Raw genomic sequence first — 7,004 nt, 5'->3', positions numbered from 1 at the left:
TTTCCCCTACTGTTCCCTCATTCTCCTTTGCAGTCTACTCTTTCTCTGCCAATGATTTTAGTGTGACTCTCTCCCCATCTCTTTTCTCTCCTAATTCTACATGTCTCTCTAGGCAACGGTCCCTAAACTTGCTGGTGCAGTAGAATCACTTGAGAATCTTGTAAAAGTTCTAAAGCTCAGGCCAGAGTGCAGCCCTGGGGTTGAGATGCATCAGTATATTTTCAGATTCTCCCAGGAGATTCCAGAGTGCAGACAAGTTTGGGAAACCACTGCCCTGGAGGGCTTCCTCTCCTCCTAATTAACTCCAGATTAGCCAACAAGCAATATGCTAAGCTCGTGCCTTTTCCAGAACTAATCACATCTGTGACATTTACTCAGTTACCCCTTCTTGAAATTCTTCAATAGTGTCTCATTATTTCAGGATAAAATTTAAAACTGTTACCAGGACAGTCAAGGCTCCCATCGTCTGGTCTCTGCTCACTTTCAAAGGCCCATGTCATACCACTCTTCTGTCGCGCTGAAAAGCTTTCAGGCACATTCCCGTCCTTGCGCCTGGAACAACCCTCTTCATCTGGTTAATTCCAGCTTGTTCTTCAAAGGACAAGTCTCAGCCCGGACATTTCCCTAATGTCTCCTCCTCTCACTGCATGGTGAGTTTATTTTTTTTTAATTTATTTTTTTGCTGTGCGCGGGCCTCTCATTGTTGTGGCCTCTCCCGTTGCGGAGCACAGGCTCCGGACGCGCAGGCTCAGCGGCCATGGCTCACGGGCCCAGCCGCTCCGCGGCAAGTGGGATCTTCCCGGACCAGGGCACAAACCCGTGTCCCCTGCATCGGCAGGCGGACTCTCAACCACTGCGCCACCAGGGAAGCCCACGGTGAGTTTATTGAACATAGCTTTTACTCCATTTATATCTTTTAATTGGTTTACCTTGTAGTAGACTGGAATTTATTTGAGGACAGAGTATTTGCTTCTCATTTCTCTACAGAGTGCACAGTGCCTTGAGCACACGTAACGTTCAGTGCTCGATGAATGAATGAATAGGAGAACATGATGGTTGAAAAGCTTTTTCATTGAAGCCTTATTCAGAAAAACTTTAATCAGTTTTATTTCTTCAGGAAGGGGGGAAGGCCACAGAGCCACAAAGCTTCCACGTGGCTTTCCTGCGGGTGCCGGGGTGTTCTTCCCTTCTTCATGCTCTCTTCTTGTTTATCTGGCAACTGGAGCACCTGGAAGCACAATCCAGGTAGTGAAACGAGTTTTCATGATACTTGAGAATCACCCTGAACACTGTTTCCAGCAGCTAAAACTTCAGCAAAAGCTATTGGGCTATCAAGGAGCTATTTCCGCAGCTGGATGTTACAAGCAGCCACCTGTTAGCAAGAAGCTTGGGCGACTTTGGGGTCAGAAGGGGGTCTGGGGCATGTATTTGTCACAGAATGTCTGAGCGTCCCCATCCTTGACCAGAGAGAGGTAACATCACCTTTTTAAAAAACATTTCTCTTAGGAGTAAGATCAAAAGTTTGCACTGTTTCTATGACTATGCAGTTCTACAAAATCGGTCTTGAGAACATCCTTTGAAAACTGGCATGAAAACTACAACTTAAAAAATGTAAGTTGTGGGTAAATATTTCCCCTTTTTGCATATTGTAGTTTGGAAGCATGCTTTTCCTCTGCGTGAGTGTATAGGGAGAGAGGCCATGTGAGGAGCTTCCTTGGAGCTTTTTTGTCTGTACCGTGGGTAATTCTGGGCTGGAGGTTCTGCAGTGCCCTGGTAGGATGCATGGAGAACAATAAGGAAACAAAGCATGTCCTTATGTTGTTCCTCAAGTCCAAGTGTCCCTAGGTAGCCCCACTTCTGTCTTTCTACCTTTCAGAGACATCCTATGCCTATTGTATTATGACCAGGGCTTTTAACTTGTATGAGGGAGCACCTTGGAGCAATGGGGCTGCTTTTTGGCCAGAACAGGAATTGTCTATCGTCTTTGGAAGGTCAAAATATGTACTAATCTGTTAGGTTGTCGAAAAATGATTACAAATACAGGGGACTTTCCAGCATGCCTGTGTGTCTTTTCTGAGTGTGTCTTCATTCCTACTCTAATTGGTTTATCTGCTGACATTCCAAAGCAATCCTTTGCGGTCATTACCTCTTTAGTGGTCGCTGCTGTTGCTGGAAGATAGAATTTTTGTCTGTAACTCTTACCTCAATGTTTCCTTCAATTTATTTCAGCTTGTTAGAAGATAGAATTAGAAAGAAGGCAGTAGTCGAGTTGCAAATAGGACCTACTATTTCTTGCTATGCCATTGCTCTCTAACAATAGTAATCAAAGGGGAAGATAGAAGATTGCATTTCTGTGAGGATAATATTTTTGGACAACCCATGCCTGGCTAAATGAAAGCCAATAAATATATGTATTTTATATATATTTATATTTTAAAAGTTTTAAAGTAGATATATATGTATACTTTATAAGATTTAAAATGTCACCTTGACATCTGAAACAGGATCTCATTATTCAGACCATAACTGCACTGCTAAAGTTAAGTTTGGGGGATGCATCTTGGGTTTTAGAAGAGCGTCTCTCTGTACCAGCTGGAAATGTTGGCTGCTTTAGAGTTTCATGCAAATCAGGTCTCAAAAGAACACTAACTGGGCGGCGCACATGAAGTTTCATTCTGTCCCCATTAGAGGCGGATAGAGGTGACCCTGGGACTAACAAAAGAGAATCTTTAGAAAACATTATTTTTTTGATTCTGAGATTTATTTTCTTATTACTTTGTGAGTGAGGTACCTCATTTTGAAATTAAAACCTTCCATTCTTAGGTTTTCATATTTTAAAAGTCTCAACTGACATCAAATTTTATCTGGAAGAGATTTCTTTATGCTTCTGTGATAGAGATTTGTTTCTCTTAGAACACATCATGAGATGAAAATGGCTGATCTAAACCACACATATTGATTCTCTTAGGGGATTTAGGGAAAAAAAGGAAAACACCTTGTGTGGTATTTGTTTCTTTGTGATGCTGAAATGGAAATGTTTGAAGGCAGTGGACGTTCTCCCATGCTGGGCACAATGGTTGTACACAGTTGGATCAACTTACTTATCTTTACTTGTTGTCTCCTAAGATTTGCCTACACATCAGTAGATTTACAAGAAAACTGTTTTGTTTTTTCTTTAAGTGTGATTAGCCAGTAAAATAATCTGCAGTTTCCTGTAAAAATAATTAAGACAAAACAGGATGTTGCTTAAAAAAAGAAATCTCCCTGGAACTCATCTTTTCTTCCTCAACCTGCTGCCACCCTTGGGTCTCCCTCCCTCATTTCACAAAAGGAGCTAAAAGCCCATGTGCCTTTGATGGAAACATTTCCTTCTTTGTTCAAAGTTGAGGGAGATGGCGAATTATTACAACCCTGACTGTATTAGAATCCCAACAGGTTTTGTCACCCAAATATAAAAATACAACAAACTAACTAACAAATATAAAAATACAACAAACTAACTGGAGTCAAAGATGATGATACTACCTATCATTGTAGAATTATTTTCTGATTAAAAGCCTGATGCTCTCTTATTACAGAATGTAAAGAGAACGCGTTAGTGAAGGTCATGAGTACAGATCCGACAGCTAACTGTCCAGATTTGAGTCCCAGGCCTACCACTTTCCAGCCCTGTGACCTCAGGCAGTCCACTGACCATCTAGAAGCTTCAGATTTCTCACTTGAAACAGGGAAGTTCCTACTTCGGAAGCAGCGGTTCTCACTCCTAGATGCATGTGCAGATCGTGTTCGGGACTTGAAAGAGTACAGAGGCCCAGGCTCCCTTCCCCGCAATCCCGGTTCCTCGTTTTGGGTGAGACTCAGGGACCAGCAGGTGTCACTCTCCCCCTCTCCAGGAGAATCTAACGTGCAGCTCTATGTGAGAACCATAGTCCAAACACCGCTGTCCAAGGACTGGTCCTTGAATACTATCACCACCGGGGAGCTCCTTAGAGATGTCTCTGCCTTTCAGGCTCCACCCTGAGCTGTTGATTTGGAACCTACATTTTCACAAGGTCCCGGGGTGATTTCTCTGCCTCCTGAAGTTTGAAAAGCATTGGTCTAACTCATGTGAGGATTAAATGAGAGAACCAAGCCATTCAAGCAGTGCCCGGCAAGTAGCAAACTCTGAATAAAAGTTACGTTTGGTATTTTCTCCATGGCTTTGTTTGGGGCATGTGTGTGTGTGTGTCTTCTCTCTTTCCAACCTGTCTTCCCCACTAAAACCCTTTAGGGCACCTCCTATATCTGGTTCATTTTTCTATTCCTAGCACCCAGGGTAGTGTCTGGAATATGACATAGGTGACAATAAATATCTGTTGGAAGGACTAGGGACGTAGGCTCTTGGGAAGTGTTTTCTAGCACTGATTCTTCTGTTCATTCAATGTGGGACCTGAGCCAAGGTCTTCTAGCTCTGAACCTCACTTTCTTACCAGTACATTGAAGGAGTGGGCATAGAGCCTCCAAATCACATTTCAATTCTAACTTCAAGTAATTTTAATACACGGGTATGCATGGCTGAACTCTTTTTTTGGGTAGGGTGTTGCTTGTTTGTTTCACTATTGCTTATTAAGCAAACTGAATGTTCTGATTTTTTTTTTTTTTTTTTTTTTTTTTGCGGTACGCGGGCCTCTCACTGTTGTGGCCTCTCCCGTTGCGGAGCACAGGCTCCGGACGCGCAGACTCAGCGGCCATGGCTCACGGGCCCAGCCGCTCAGTGGCATGTGGGATCTTCCCGGACCGGGGCATGAACCCGTGTCCCCTGCATCGGCAGGCGGACTCTCAACCGCTGCGCCACCAGGGAAGCCCACGTTCTGATATTTTTAACTGAGTAGAAGGATATGAGAAAGGCACAACCTGGTTACCGCTGTGCAAATTTAACACGCTTGACAATGTACAGTAGCTTTCAGTCACGACTGCGTTGCTTAATAGAATCACCTGGAACCTTAAAATACTGATGCCCAGGCTGACCTTAAAGAAATTCTGATTTATATTCTGTTAGAAAAAAGACAAAAAATGGATCCCTGTGCAGGTATTTATCTTTAGAAACTCTATACTTGATTCGAAAGGGCAGCCAGGGTTGAGATCCCTGCTAGGGATGACCCCTAATCCTGCATAGTTTCAAAACAATTTTACTTACCTTTTTATACTCACATGGCTATGGAGAGACAGGTACTGAGACGTGGTACCTGGAGTAAGGTCCAGGCCTGCAGTAGGAGAACATTTCACCGTTCAGTTATATCATCTGCTTTCGGGCTACTCCTTGTTACTGTATCTGCCAGTTACCTTATTCCCATGCTTGTGACACAAGTATGTGGTCCTGGGAGGATCCTGGTGCTATATTATTTACCATGATTAGAAGTCTACCAAATTAGGACATTTAATATGTATGTGTGAATATATACACGTGTGTGATATGCATATGAAATACATGGTCACACGTGTTTGAAATTATGGCTCAATTTCTGTTTTAAACAAAAGACATCTTATGTTAATAATTACCATTCTGATTCTGTTCCATAGGTGTTTTGTATCCATAGCTAGAACAAAGGTTGCTTACCTATTTCTGGTATTATATAATTAAAAAAAACACAAAGATTGTTCTATGTCTTTATATGAGGCCATAATGGAACTCTTGTTTCACTCCCGCCCTGGAAACCCACATCTAAACTTACTAAACTGAACAAATGTATTGATTCCAACATAATCATGTGAAGGTGGTATTATAGTTGGTCATTGAACGAATATTTCGAATGTTTTATTTCTCCTTTATTTTCTCTCTTTCTAAGAAAATAAAGGTGAAAATAAAGTTGGCTTCTATGTAGTAATGTGTGTTCATGCTAAAATCACTGGACATTTACAGCAAGCCCCAGCATCTGAAGAAATGAAACATGGCATTCTCTGTTTTTTGTGTTTTTTTCTTTTTCTAACAGAACATCGATCATATATAGACATTTTGCCTAATAGTTTTCAATCCCAAGAGTAAGGGATATATTTCTGGGTAATTATTTGTAATACAGTTTGTTCCAGACAGGAAAATAGAGGGGATTTGAAGTCACAGTCATTTTTCACTGCCGTGTATAATTACATGACTTTCATTTTCTATTTTTGTTGGAAAGAATTCGTCAGTTCCCTATTAGGACGGGAAGCAGATGGATTTGAATAGACCAGTGCTCAGGAAAAGGCCAGGGTAGGGGGAGAGTGTCTGAGTCAGGCAAGATGTGTCTAGCAATAGCTTTATGTCAAACTGGTCCTTGCCTGAAACACCTGGCCTGGATCCACGCAGGTGAGCACCTAAGCTAATCGGCCAGGGGGTCAGTACAAGCGGTGGTCAGGGACTGAGCAGGGATCAACTCAGGGGCTTCAGGCTGCAGCCGACTGGCCGTTCATGGGGAGGCTGATGATGTGGCCTGAAGCTGGTCGCCAAAGGGAATCAGGAGGTGAGGACCAAATGGATTTCTCTGGGAAAGGCAAAGAATTTCAAAGAGTCAACCCAGAGTTTTCGGTCTATAGCAGGCCGTTTCCGACAAAGTCTGGGGCTGAAGCTGTGAATGGCTTCTCTGCAGACTTACGATGTTTTTAAATCCAAGTGACTTTCCCCAAAGAATCGCAGCCACGCATTCAGACAAGCAGAAGTTTCGTAAGATCCAGGTCTTCAGATTTTGAGAGAGCTGAAGATACGGATGGGCAATGTGGGAGAGAGAGAAGAGGGCGCGGGTGATCCTTCAGTGTACCTTCTGCTCTGTCCTCCAACTTCCATCCCTATTAGAAAATGGTGTCCTGTGCAGCGAACGGGTAGAGTTTTGAATACATACGGTGAATAAATATCTTTGTGGATTGATTTTAATATTTCTGTTTGTTTTCTATTTATGCACTTGTCTGTGATCCTGAGTTGTGTTCTCCTTTATCCTACAAACTTCCCTTAAATGTATATCCCTCCTCCGGCGCTCTCTACCACCATGATTACT

At 42.7% G+C, this 7,004-nt stretch overlaps 1 long non-coding RNA gene across 2 annotated transcripts; it reads left to right on the top strand.

The window, feature by feature from the left end:
* The first annotated feature begins 424 nt into the window (after positions 1–424).
* Positions 425–4,410, top strand: LOC137209871 (uncharacterized). 2 transcript variants are annotated; one of them, XR_010936159.1, is made up of 4 exons: positions 425–876; positions 1,118–1,245; positions 1,507–1,611; positions 3,579–4,410. It is a non-coding gene; the product is annotated as an uncharacterized lncRNA (long non-coding RNA). The 2 variants fall into 2 exon arrangements; XR_010936160.1 differs by lacking the exon at positions 1,118–1,245 and having other exon boundaries at positions 3,579–4,406.
* The last annotated feature ends 2,594 nt before the right edge of the window (positions 4,411–7,004 follow it).

This window comes from Pseudorca crassidens, chromosome 17 (assembly GCF_039906515.1).
Source record: "Pseudorca crassidens isolate mPseCra1 chromosome 17, mPseCra1.hap1, whole genome shotgun sequence".
In the NCBI taxonomy this organism is placed as follows: Eukaryota; Metazoa; Chordata; class Mammalia; order Artiodactyla; family Delphinidae; genus Pseudorca; species Pseudorca crassidens.
This window is presented reverse-complemented; position numbering and strand designations above follow the sequence as displayed.